Below are 14226 nucleotides of genomic sequence, written 5' to 3'. Positions count from 1 at the left end.
TACTCTGTTCCTTTGGTCATGATCAAGTTTAAAGGAGGGTGCACACAGTCTGGGTAAGTTATTTGGTACCAAACTCTCAACAGGTATTTTATTTATGTTACCTCAGTCAATACAAGTCCTAAGAGAGGCTAGTATTCCGACTTGGCCCCTAGAGTAAGAGAGTCTTCCCGGGCGCAGGAAATGGCCGAGGTCCTACAGCAGAGCAGGGCTGCCTCAGTGGCACCGCTGGAACTCAAACCGTCCCACTGACCTTCAAGTCCACTCCGTCCCACTGGCCATACTGTAGCCAAAACTATGGAAAAATATGTCTGGCGAGTCTAGAATGTTAGCTCCTTGTCAGCCAGACCTAAGTAAGAATCCACTCGTTAGCTAGCTTTTGAGACTTTCACCAGAAGCAGGACACTGAGGATGCGGTTCAGTGGGGAGAAAGAAGAGGGCTGGTTGGAGCAAGAAGGAAGTTTAGAGATCCTTCATTCTAGCTCCCACATTACAGATGAGAATGAGCCCAGAAAGGCCAGGTGGCTCGGCCAAGCTGACACGTCTGGCTCGTGGCAGAGCTCTGTCTGACTCCCTTGCTTCCGCTTCGGCGGCCTGCACCTCCCTGAGCTGCCCCGGGACCAGGAATTGCGACCTCAGCCCTGGCTGCTGCCTCAGGCTCTCCTCCCTCTCACCTGATTCTCTCCAACTTCTGGGCACTGATCTTGCTCACCTGAGCTGCCCCAGATTCCGACCTCTGTCCACTGGCCTAGGGCTGTATGCCGACATGTTGCCACAAAAATCCTCTCCTCATACCTCTGAACTGGTTTGACAGCTGAGGCGAGGCTGAGGGGGGATGGTGAAGTGTCTACTCCCAGGCTGTGCCTCCTCTGTCTCACAGCAGCTCTACAAAGTACTTACTCATAAGGCAATCTTTGCTGCTCAGGTGTGGATGGGGAGTCACTAAGCCATGAGCTTCTATCCCGAATCTGACCGGCCACACCTGCCTGTGTGGGAGAGACACTCCCTGTCCTGGCGCACACACGACTCTCCCCAAAGGGCTTTTCATTCTCCAAACACTCGCCCTTCTCCCTTCTCTGTAGTGCCCACCCTCCCACGCCCCTCCTCCCCAGCCCACCCAGCCCAAACCAAAGCCTTTCGGGACTGTTTGGCCTCAGAGCAGACAGGGTGTCCTCGGCGTGATGGGGTGGTTTGGGGTGGTGACCACAGCACACAGGCCCCTTCTTCATCCCCAGTGAGTTTCCCCTCCCCTGAGTCCTGGTGAGTCAACACCAGCGGGCCCCACACAAGGCTCCTATTCAGGGCTCACTTTCCTCCGGCTCTCACTCGGGTCTTGGCATCTCGCTCCCTCTCATTTTCTATGTAGGCCTTATTCTCTCCATGGGAAAGCTCTGCTCCCTGCCCCGTGCCTCCTCTCTCCCCCGTCCCCCTCCCCACGCACACACCCTCATTCCTCAGCCATACCTTCTGGAGTTTGCAGTCCCAGCTGGATACAACGTAAAGGAGGTGGAACAACATCAACTGTGAAACTGTTAAATCCTCATTCACGTCCTTTCCGCCCGCCGTCGTTTGTTGCTGCCGGCTCTGCAGACCCCTGAGCTATGTTGAGGACACCCCCACACTCCCACTTACGTGCCTGCCCATCATTCAGCCAGCATCGTTACTCATGCTACGGGGAAACTTTTAGGGGGAACAAGTTTGGCAGCTGTGACAGCTCAGGGCAGTGCTGGGCAGATGCAGCAGGTGCCCCAGATGAGTGATGGGACCCCCGAGCGCTTAGAAGTTCAGCAGAGCAGGGAGATCTGTGGGTCCAGAGAGGCCGATTTAAATACACAGGGGAGGACACTGACTTGCGTCGATAGGGGTGTGTGTACTCTCTGTACCCGGGACATGGGGATACAAAAGGGGGACAAGCAAGAAAGCAGGTCAGAACAGGAGCTTTGCCATTCTGTGGCCTTGGGCAAGTCAAGCTCTGCTGGCCTCCATTTCAGCCCCAGGAGCAGGAGGATGTGACATGAGTTGCTGCCTTTGGGGAAAGAAAGGCTCAGCGATGAGAGGGCTGCCTGTCTAGGTGAGAAGCTGTGTTCCCTTCTTCCGAAAGCTGAGTTGCTTGCGCCCCCTGGTGTTTCTGTCCCTGTAATTCTCTCTGCACCGTGGTACGGCCACACCACCTCCCACTTCAGAGCAGCTGTTGTGGGCAGAGATGTGTCCCTTCCCCAAAAGTCCCCTCCCCATGTGGAGGCTCTGCCACTCCCCCAATGGCGAAGGATGGAGCAAAGCCACAGTCCGTGCCTCACACATGGATGGGGGTCCAAACCACTGAAAGGGAAACCACAGCAACAATGGAACAGGGTTGTTGTGAGCCTTAAATGAGCAAATAGACTTCAGACTAGTGAGGGCATAAGCGAGCACTCAGCAAGTGATAGCAATTACGTACATGTCACTGACAGACACATAGTAGATGCTCATAACTCTTTGTTAAACGGGTCAGGAGGAGCCTATCAGCATTGACTTCTTTGTTTATTCATTTGCCCATTTAATTATGCTTTTAAGATGTCTTGCTCTTCCTATACTGTCTTTGCTGGAAAACAAAACCAAAACAAGACAAACCTTAACGAGTCAAGTAAGCAAGCAAAAGCCAGCACCCCCTGGGAGGAAAACAGATTTCATTCATTCAGACACCCATACAACAGCTCCTACTAGGTGCCACTCACTGACTAAGGCACTGGGGTAGAGAAATAAATAAGTTACAGCCCTTTAGGGGCTTTAGATGTGGGTGGGAGAGACAAACACAAAACATGGTGTGATGTGTCCAGTGTTGACTATAATAAACATAGGAACACGCTGTGGCATTACAGTCGGGAAAGGTGGAGTCAGGAAGGGTCTCACAGAGGAAGTGACATTTGTCCTGCTCCTGAAGGGGGTAGATCTCCCAGGTGAAGAAGAGCCGAGAGCATTCCAGGTAGTAAGAACAATATACGCCATGCACCGAGCTGCCAGTGGGTCAGGTGAGAAGTCTGGGTTGGCATGTGGGTCTGGAGAAGTAGACGGGGACAGAAAGGGCGTGGTCTGCCCGGGATGACATGGACTCTATCAGGTGGACCACTAGGAGGCATCATGAGCAGAGGCAGATGAACCATGATGTTTAAGCTTCAAGGACCATTCCTGGCACAGCCTCTCCCAACCCTGAAGGGCCCCAGCATGTGTTCATATTTTTTCTGAAGTTTCCTAAAGTAAGATGTCTTAACGGCAATCAGGTAAGACTGCTGGCTCTTTTTACTCTGACTTACCCTAAGTCACACCATGTTGGGTGGCCTTGGAGTGGCAGCCACAGCATGTAGGGAATTCAGCTAAAGGTAAGTTGAATAAGAAACTATTTTTGAGTGAAATATATTTCTGTAGTTTGCAGTCACTCCATGTATAGATGAGCTTTTGCCATTCATCCCAGTGCAGGAATGGCTCCCAGGAATGCCTTTACCTGCCATCATGCTGCCTCACTCTGCACAGTGACATGAAGAAGCAACACTAAGGTTATATTGCTATAAATATATCCGATAGGCACTAAAAGTCTTTTAATTAAAAGGTTTAAAATATATGGAGCCAGAGCTAGCTGGTCCTAGAAGATTGTTCAATAATGTATGTGTAAAATTATAAATGGGCAATTAATTTCTCATCAATGCCCAGTCAAAAGAAAATGTGTCTCTTGTCAGGAAAATATCCAGTAATTCAGTATACACAATTAAAAATGTACCATAAATATGACGATGTAATCAAGGTATATGGTGTCAAAAGAGATGGGTGTTTTTTTTTTTAATTTTAGAGAAGTCTGCCTCTGACCAAGATGACATATCAGGGGCTGGATTATTCTCACACCTAAATCAACTAAACACTGAGCAAAATATATTAAACAACCATTTTCAAGACATTGGCTCTCAGGGAAAAAAGGACAGAGATAGGAAACAAACAGTGTGAGTTCTCTGATTGCCCGGAAGTGAAGAGGAATCAAAGCATAGCCTGGCAACTCCCCAAGTTGAGGGTGAAGCTGGGAGTTGGGAGGGGAGAGGACTGGAGACAAGAGAGCTGTAATGAGACCCCCAGAGATTTTCAGGTGCTTCCTCTGGAGTCTTCAACTGAGTAGTAATCAACATATGCACGTGAGGAAACTGACCCAATGAGAGCACCACTCAAAGGAGTAGAGCAGTGGTTCTCAACCTTGGCTGCACATTAGAATCACCTGGGAATCTTTTTAAAATCCTGATTTCTGGGTCCAGAAATTCCTGGTTAAGTGCCTTACATTCAGAAATTCCTCCGGAATGAGGCCCCGAAATCAGGATTTTAAAAAGATTCCCAGGTGATTCTAATATGCAGCCAAGGTTGAGAACCACTGGAGTAGAGGGAGTAACACTTAGAGCTCACATGGGACTGGGAGTAGTGTCTGTCCTCACTAGGCAGAATGACAAATCTCACAAGTCATGGGAGATTGGGTAGAGTACTCAGAGGGTTTTGTCTCCATGATGGGCCAAAGTTAGCTCTAGACTAAATTCTTCTCTGCTCCCATCAAAAATAAATAAATAAATAAAGCAAGACTCAAGAGGATCACACTTTTTCAAATAGCTACAATCCTAGAACAAAGCTCAAGAATTTGTATAAAAAAACAAAAACATCTGTACCCGAAAAATTAAAATTCACAAAGTCTAGCACACAATCAAAAATTACCAGGCATGCAAAGAAACAGACAAATATAGTCCATAATTAGGAAAATAATCAATCAATATAAATTTAACCCAAAATGACACAATGGTATAATTAGTAAACAGTTCTATTAAAACAGCTATTATAATCATATTCCATATGTTCAGGGAGATAGAGGAAATATTGAATTAACTGCAGCCGTGGGCAAACTACGGCCCGCGGGCCGAATCCGGCCCGTTTGAAATGAATAAAACTAAAAAAAAAAAAAAGACCGTACCCTTTTATGTAATGATGTTTACTTTGAATTTATATTAGTTCACACAAACACTCCATCCATGCTTTTGTTCCGGCCCTCCGGTCCAGTTTAAGAACCCATTGTGGCCCTTGAGTCAAAAAGTTTGCCCACCCCTGAACTAGAGACATGAAGAATATAGAAAAGACCCAAATCAAACTTCTAGAGATGAAAACCACATTATCTCAAATTTTAAAAAACACACAGATTGAATGGTTTTAATAGATTACACACTATGGGAGAAAGTATTATTAAACCTGAAAAAATAGTAATAAAAATTATAATGAAAAATAGGATGTTAAAAAAAAAAGATTTTTTAACAATGAACAGAATATCAAATGACCTATATAAGTTTAATCAGAGTCACTAAAGGAAAATATTTGATCACTGATAGCCAAATTTTCCCTAATTTGAAGAAAATGACAAACCAACAGATACAAAAATGTCAATGAACCCTAAGCACGAGAAACATGAAGGAAACTACACCAAGGAAAATTATAAATTATTTAACGCCAGTGATAAAGAGAAAGCCTTCAAAACAGTCAGATGGAAAAGACCATATTATGTACAGATGAACAAGGATAAGAATAACAGCAGACTTCTCATTGGTGACATTACAATCCTGAAGACATTTGAGTTATAACCTTAGAGTACCAAGGGAAAAGCTGTCAACCTAGAATTTGATACCTTGTGAAAATACCTTTCAAAAGCAAAGGCAAAATAAAGACTTTTCTCAAACATGCACTAGCTGAAAGAACTCATCTCCAGCAGACTTGCAGCACAAGAAATGTGAAAGAAGAAACTTCAGCCAAAAGGATAATGATTCCAGAAAACTGGATCTATACAAAGGAATGAAGAGCACAAAATATGTGGATAAGTATAAAAGGTAATTCTTTTAGTCTTTAAATCTCTTTAAAAGTGCATCCAAATATACTGTGAGATTTATAACATATGAATAAATAAGATGTTTGGCAACAATAACACACAGGCTGAGAAATGGAAGTATACTATAGTAAGACTCTTATTCTATACATGAATCAGTATATTGTATGACCAAATAAGTTAACTATGTCTACTGCAATCTCTAAAGCAAGCAAACCTCCCCCACTCAAAAAAAGTCTCATAAGGCATCAAAAGATATAAAAATGGAATCACGAATAATATTCAATCAAAAACAAAGAAAAAGAAGGAAAAGGGGCGCAAAGAACAGAGGATAGAAAAATAGCAAGAATGTTGATTGAAAACTAACCATCTCAATAATGACTTAAAATGCATAAGATCTAAATAACCCAATTAAAGGCAGAGATTGTCATATTGTATAAAAAAGTAAGACCCAAATATATGCTGCCTACAATAAATCCATTTTACATACAAAGACATCAATAGGGTACTTTGTTATACAATATTCCAACCAAATGCGGGGGGGTACATAATATTTCTGAGTGCACACAGAACACTCACTGTGAGACTCACCATTAAAATTTCTAAATATTACATTTGTAAGGATTTAAATCATACAAAGGATGTCTTCTGACTACAATGGAATTTAATTAGAAGTCAATGACAGAAATGTCTCTGGAGAATCTCCAAATATTTGAAAAATAGCACAGTTTTAAATAACCCATGAGTCAATGAAGAAATAAATCAAAGGGGAAATTAGAAAATATTTTCATATGAATGAAAGCAAAAACACAACTTATCAATATTTATGGAACAAAGATAAAGCAATACTTAGGCAAACACAGGATGAAAACAGGCCATTAAATCTGGCAGTTAGAAGACATTTTGTGATGATACTGAGAACAATTCCAAATATACTTTTGAGTACTAAAACCAGATTATGGCAAATTAAGAAATAAACAGGAGTTAAGAACATTCAGATGGCTGCCTGGCTGGTGTTGCTCAGTGGTTAAGTGTCAACCTATGAACCAGGAGGTCAAGGGTCATTTCCCAGTCAGGGCACATGCCCAGGTTTCGGGCTTGATCCCTAGTGGGGGGCATGCAGGAGGCAGCTGATCAATGATTCTCTCTTATCATTGATGTTTCTCTCTCTCTCTCCCTCTCCCTTCTTCTCTGAAATAAAAATACATTATATATATATATATATGGAATTTTTTTAAAAGAACACTCAGGCCCTAGCCGGTTTGGCTCGGTGGATAGAGCGTCGGCCTGCGGACTGAAAGGCCCCAGGTTCGATTCTGGTCAAGGGCATGTACCTTGGTTGCGGGCACAGCCCCAGTAGGAGGTGTGCAGGAGGCAGCTGATCGAGTTGCTCTTTCATTGATGTTTCTAACTCTCTATCCCTCTCCCTTCCTCTCTGTAAAAAATCAATAAAATATATTAAAAAAAAAAAAAGAACACTCAGATGGAAAAATTTGGATTTCTCCTTAATAGAAAGAAAGTGTAGACTCTATTTTTTTTTAATATATTTTATTGATTTTTTTACAGAGAGGAAGGGAGAGAGATAGAGAGTTAGAAACATCGATGAGAGAGAAACATCGATCAGCTGCCTCCTGCACATCTCCTACTGGGGACGTGCCCGCAACCCAGGTACATGCCCTTGACCGGAATCGAACCTGGGACCCCTCAGTCCGCAAGCCGACGCTCTATCCACTGAGCCAAACCGGTTTCGGCTCTATTTTTAAGAAGTTTAGGTTAGGAAAGGACAAGGGAGGGTAACTAGCTTTGAAAAAGTTTTGAGATGAAGTTTGAAAAAACAGAGTTTATCTTTAGACCAGGAATAACTGGTTAATGGGCTGAGAAATGTAAAAAATTCAGAGACAGGTTGGCTCATTATATGGAAAAAAAGAAAAGCCTGGCCTTGATCCATATACAAAGTACAATCCTGTTGGAATAAAAACAGAAGTATAAAATATAAAACTATAAAGCTAACAAAAAATTTAAGGGAATATTTTTGTAATCCTTGCATGAGGAAAAGACTTCTCAAATAAAACCCCAGAAGCACAAAACCATGGGGCAAAAATTGATAAGTCTGACTATTTAAAGATTTATGGCCAATAAAGAACACAATAGATAAAATTAACAGTTTGTTTTTTAAATCCTCATTGGGGCATGTTTTCTATTGATTTTTTTAGAGAGAGAAGAAGGCAGAGGAAGAGAGAGAAACATTGTTCAGTTGTGCCCCTACCAGGGATGGAACCCACAACCTAGGTATGTGCCCTGACCAGGAATTGAATCTGCAACATTTTGGTGCACAGGATAATCTACTGAGCCACCCAGCTCAGTTGACCACTGGGGGTGCTTTCAGGTCACCCCTGGGTTCGTTGTAATTTTTTTAAAATATATTTTATTGATTATTTACAGAGAGGAAGGGAGAGAGAGAGTTAGAAACATCCATGAGAGAGAAACATGGATCAGCTGCCTCCTGCACACCCCTTACTGGGAATGTGCCCGCAACCAAGGCACATGCCCTTGACCGGAATGGACGACGCTCTATCCACTGAGCCAAACCGGTTAGGGCCGTTGTAATTTTTAATATGGGTAGACGTAACCTACATAAACAAAAGCTCTTTGGGGTCCTTGATAATTTTTACGTGTAAAGGGGTCCTGAGACCAAAAAGTTTGAGAACCCTACCTGAGCCCAGCGCCAGGTGTGGGCGTGGCTTTGCTGCAAGGAGGGGCTGTAGACAGGACCGAAGCACCCGGAGGCCACCTTCCGCGCCCATAGGGACGCACCTCTCTGGGCCACGCTCTGCTAAGGTTTCCTGGGAGTCGGACACGCGCCTCGCCCTGCCATGCCATGCCGTTCCGGAAAACGCCACTGCGGGGCGCACGGCCCACAGAGCGAGTCACCCACCAGCGAGTCGGGACCCGCCGGCATCTGGTCCCGGCCAGACCTGAGCCGGCTGGTCCTCACTCCGGGCTCCGTTGGCTTGTCCTCCTGGGCCACGTCCGCTGCAGGTGTGGTGCCCGCGGAAAAGAGCGCTCCCGCAGCCGGGGCGGGGGGTGAGGGGGGCGCACACCGAGGAGCCGGCCCGTTCCCCAGTCCCCGAGGGCGCCCCGACGTCCCCCACTTGCCTGTCCCTGCGGAAAGCAGCGGGACCGCTCCCTGCTCCGTGCCCTCCCCTCGCTGGCCCGGCCCGCTGCGCCCGGCAGACCCTTTCTTATGCAAGCGCACGACAGAGATAAATGGCTGCAGCTGGAGACCGGGCTAATTGATACAATAAGTTCTGTAATTGCCTCAAAAATAAGGTAATGATTTGGCAGAGGGAATACTTTGATCTTATCAGCCAGGAAAGACCTCTCTCTCCAAATGAAACTTCAGAGAGGGGCTGGAGGCCTCCAACTTGGAGTGTGAAGCGTAGGAACTGCCTCACCCTCCCTCCAATCTCTCCCCCCACCTCCCCGCCACCCCCTTCCCCTGCCTGACACTCCAGGCTTTCCAGGAAGGGATGGAAGGACCCTTTTCCTCTAAGGCCTGGAGAATATGCGCCTATGTGCCATGTGCTGTGTGCAGAAGGGGTGGGTTCTGGGCTGTTCAGAAACGGGGATGGCTGGAGTGATTTCTCCAGCCGATGAGAGGCTGTGGAAAAGGAGATGGGGCGCGGGGGGGGGGGGGGGGGCAGACTGGAATTATGAAAAACCTGATTTGGCTCAGGTCTGATGGGGTTTCTTAGCCAGTAAGGGCTGCTCATGTGGGCTTTTCAGGCAGGAGGGCGGAACAGAGGGAGGAAAACCTTGGTCCCGCCTTCTCCAAGAAGCTGCACACACACACACACACACACACACACTCACACACACTCACACACACACACCCGAGCTCTGCGCTGTGGGTGTCCCTGCCTGGCAGAGGCCCCAGCACAAAGAGGATTAGAGAGATGAGCTAATCTGGTTTGTATCCCAGACACGGCCCCAGAAAGGGACCTTGTCTACCCTGATGTTTAAGGCGTGAAGGAGTGAGGAGTCCTTTGGCGGCGGCTGGCTGACAGTATGAGACGCCTTCCCACTGGGGACCGTAGGATGACAGGTTCCTGACTTCGGGGACACACTTAGGGAGCAGAGGAGCAGGGTGGATGGGCTGTGCTACCAGAAGTCAGAGGGAAAGAGAGGAAGAGGCCCCCACAGAGAGAACTAGACCTGCCTTACCTGTTTCAACAGCGCGGAGGCTGAGGCCAGGAGCTGGGCAGTGAATTAAAGTCATGCAAGCTGTGCATGGCGAGCTGGGGGGGGGGGGGGGGGTCGGTGCGCAGGTTTTCTGATTCCTTTCAGCCTAGTGCTCTTTGCACTGTGTTGCCGGGACTGCAGGGGAAGGTGCAAGACAGGGGGCAAGAGAAAGAGACAGAGACAAAAGGAAACAAAGATACACACCAAGAAAAAGAGAGGAACACACACACACACACACACACACACACTGAGAAAGCCACAGTCAGAAGAGGTGAAGAGAGAGAGATGGGGAGAAGAAAGGACAAATGAGAAAGACAGACAGAGTCATACAGAGGGAGAGGTGGAGCGACAGGTACACACCAAGAGACCGGGAAGTGGCAGAGACTGAGGAGACAGATCCAGACAGGAGGAAAGGCAGGCATAGACAGAGACGAATGAAGACAGAGAGATAGGAATAGACACAGAATGCCAGGAATATGACCCAGAGCGACACAGAGAGGAGACGTGGGGAGACTGAGCGGCAGGGTGAACCGAGGAAGGCAGGGTGGGAGGGAGGCAGATAGTGGAACTGCAGATTTTGGTCCACTAGAAGCACATCTCGCTTCCAGACCATTCTGTTGCCCAGAACAGGTGGTGGGGAGAGAAAGCAAGCTCAGTGCTTAGCTTATATGACACAGGCTGATTGGGAGAGGGGGGCTGGAGGCAAAGTGGGGACCACCACCCCTGGGGGTTAGGCTGGTCAGTGACCACCCAGGATCCCTGCAGCACGCCCACTGGCCTCACACAGAACCGGGCCACCCGCCCAGGATGGCCGTCAGCCCGCCCACCGCCTGGCTCCAGTCTGATTAAGGCCAAAGTGCTAAAAGGCTCCAGACCCCCCAAGCCCCGCCCCACAGCCCCACCCCCCACGCTTCCCCTCCTCCTTCCCCTTCTCCCTCAGCTCCCTCTTTTCCTTTTGCCCAGGCCCCTTGGGGAGCAGTCTACCCCATCTGGTCACTGGCTGGGAGGAAGGGGGTCCCTGCCCTACCAAGCCCCCTTCCACGGTTTGGGACTGGATGCTTCTTCCTTCCAAAGCCCTCTTGGCCTGGCCTCTTTGAGACACGTTCCATGCCTCGCCTGGGAGCTCATAAATACCAAGGAGAGGTCGGTCAGCTATGCACAAAACATAGATCCGCACCCCACCCCTTTAAGAACCCCTGGGTTCTTTGCAAGCTCCCTTCTCTTCCCTAAACACCTGCATGGAGATGCTGAGGAAGGAGAGACAGGGCAGGGGCTGGGCACGGGAAGGGGGAACCCTGTGTGAAACTGGCCCCATTTCAAATGAGACTTGCCTTGGTTTTCAAAGAAATCTCAGGAAAGGCGGCTCAGGGCCCCTTGTGCAAGCAGCAGGCGCAGGAATTCCTTGACTCCCATCCAAACCTCCCCCCAGCCCCTTCTCAGCCTTTCTCTCTGCTCATTACCATCCACACCACCTCCCACCCACTGGGAGAGAAGGTCATCGCCAAGGGGCCCAGGGAAGGGGAGGCCTCCTGGGGAGGGCAGGCCCTGTGGAGTAAGAACTGTTTACCCACATCTGAGCTCCTAGAGCTCACCTCCACTCCCCTCCAAGGGCCAGTAGAAACTCAAAATTGTCCAGTCCCACACAATGGAAGATGAATCTTAAGTCTAAGTGGCCCCATGGGGAGCAGGTATGGTGAGAGGGCGGAGGCTGTGATGCCACCTGGAGGAAGAAGGAAGGCCTGACTCTGAAGCTGGGTGGGCGCCATCCTGCTGGAGACCCGGGGAATCCGGGAGCCTGAATCTCTTCCTGGTCTCTGCTGACAACCACAGCATGAGCGGGAACAGCTAAGCCTAGTGTGCCACCCTCAGATGGCTTTATTGTGCTTGTCAGAAAATTACCTTCACAACCTCAGTGTCATTAAGACAGAGAGATAGGAATGAAGACAGAGAGATAGGAATAGACACAGAATATTCTTACTCCAGTGTCATTTAAATGTCCTGGTCAGTGCTGGGCACACCGCAGGTGCTCCGTAAGTGCCTACACAGTTCCATGCAGGCCCCTCCAGAACAGAATGTGACTCGCAAATCAGAGGCTCCCATTACGATGGCTGGCGGAGTGGGGGTGGGGATGGGAGGGAGGAGCAGGTCAGGCGCTAGCTGAGCCTCTGGCCTTGGCCCTTGCGTGAGGAGCTGAGCTCTCCAGTAGTGTCTAAGACCTTGAGCCTGGAAGTTTATTTTGAGATTTGAAACTCCAAAGTGGCAGATCCCAGAAAACCTCTTCTCTGGCTCCGTATTTGTTCTCTAGTTAAGTGGCTGAGAGTTGCTCTTGCAGTCAGCTGGCTCCTGCAACTGGGGTTCCTCCTGGGGAGTTGAGTTGGGGGCTCGAGGGAAGGGGAAGAAGAGGAAGGAGTGAAGCCCCATCCCGGATTGTCCACTCTGGGGCAGAGGTAGCCTGTGAACCATGGGGAGGAGTCTTGTCCCCTCACCCACTTTCCTCCCTCTTGGAGTTGCTGTTTCGGGGGGCCCCTCAGCTCAGCCACATGCTTTAATAGTTGAGCATCTATGTTGTGCCAAGACACAGTCCCACTTGACTAGGAAAACAGCTGAGGCCAAGGAAAGGGCCTCCTAAGTGAGACTGGGGCCCATGTGGGTGAGTCCACCCAGGGTTAGGGCTGATGTGATCCCCACCCTGCAACCTCAGGCCCATATGTAGAAATAGACACGGGGCCAGAGTCACACCCAGGCCAAAGCACACAGCGGAGTCTGGGAGAGGCTGCTAGAGAGTGCTGACTGCTGCCCAGCATCAAGGTGGCCTTGGCTGGGAGGAGGTGAAAGGGTGGTCCAAGGGAAGGGGTGGGGCCACTCCTCTCACCTGCTCCTCTCAGGAGAGCTCAGCATAAAGTCTGCTGCTTTTTCAAGAAATAAAAGGGGCAACCAGAGCCTCCCAGACTGAGAAAAAGGACAGAAGGGCAGGGGAAGGGCCAGCTGGTTGGTCTCTGTATTCAATCCTTTCCCACTCCCACCCAACTTCCCACCTTCCCCCCAAAGGTGGGCACCTTTTACCCTGCACAGCATGGCCCACCCCTGCTCCCCACCTGAACTCCTCTTCTCCACTCTAGCCTCCTCTGCTCCAGCTGGCTGGCCCCTTCTAGCCCTGCACACCAGCCCATCCCACCTTAGGGTCTGTGCTGGCTGTTTGGGATCCTCCTTCAAGCTTCTGAATGTTACCTTAATGAGACCCACTGGATCACCCTAGTTACAATTCTATTTTTTCCTACTCATGGCTTTCCTACGTACTATACTATGTTTTACTTACGATGTTTCCTGTTTATTGTCTATCTTCTCCCAATAAACAGTAAACTCCATGAGGGCAGAAATTGTTTTGCTTTGTTCACTGATGTGTCCTTGGTGCTGAGCAGTCTGGCACGTGGTAGGAGATAAGTATTTGTTGAATGGATGAATGCACTCTGCCCCTGACACAGCGCGTGAGGGAGAGGAGCAAGAAGTGGGGAGAAGGGATAAAGGTCCCTCTGAGCCCTTCCCCCCAGCTCAGTCTGGGATGTCTGTGGCCAGCTGCGCCCTGTCTGCTCACTCAGGTGTCTCTAACACCCCCAAGAACTGACAGTGAGTTTGGGGTTGAGGGGTGAGCAATTTCCAGCGCGTTGTTTACACCAAGGTTTTATAGTTTAGATAAATCAAGGGGAGAGGCACGAAAGACACCTGGAAATGAGGCGGGAGAAACTGAGGCCTGAAAAGAGGTTGGGGCCAGATCCCAGACGAACTCCCAAAGTTGGAAGACCCTGGGTTTTAAAGGCCACTCTGCCCCCAGAGGCTCTACCTGCCGGCCTGGGAAGTGCGGGGCCAGGCGGGGTGGGAGGTGTGTGTGTGTGTGTGTGTGTGTGTGTGTGTGTGTGTGTGTGTGTAGGGGTGTGTGTGTGTGTGTGTGTGTGTGTGTGTGTGTGTCTAGGTGTAGGGGGGGAGGTGGGGGGGAGGGGTGGAAGGAGGGGGGGCAGGGGATGTGGAGAGGCCCCTTCAGCAGTCCACACCTCCCGCCCCTTCCCGATTTACCACGCCCCCAGGCAGGGTGCGAGGGGTCGGGGGAGGGAGCAGTGAGGAGGAGG

The 14226-nt window shown here is 48.9% G+C and overlaps 1 protein-coding gene across 6 annotated transcripts in view; it reads right to left on the bottom strand.

Annotated features, from left to right (window-relative positions):
- Positions 1-14226, bottom strand: part of ST7L (suppression of tumorigenicity 7 like) — a 112990-nt gene that overhangs the window by 14119 nt on the left and 84645 nt on the right. The window lies entirely within an intron of this gene.

This window comes from Myotis myotis, unplaced genomic scaffold, assembly GCF_014108235.1.
Source record: "Myotis myotis isolate mMyoMyo1 unplaced genomic scaffold, mMyoMyo1.p scaffold_m19_p_18, whole genome shotgun sequence".
NCBI lineage: Eukaryota > Metazoa > Chordata > Mammalia > Chiroptera > Vespertilionidae > Myotis > Myotis myotis.
The sequence above is the reverse complement of the archived record's forward strand: the minus strand, read 5'-3'. Positions and strand labels throughout refer to the sequence as shown.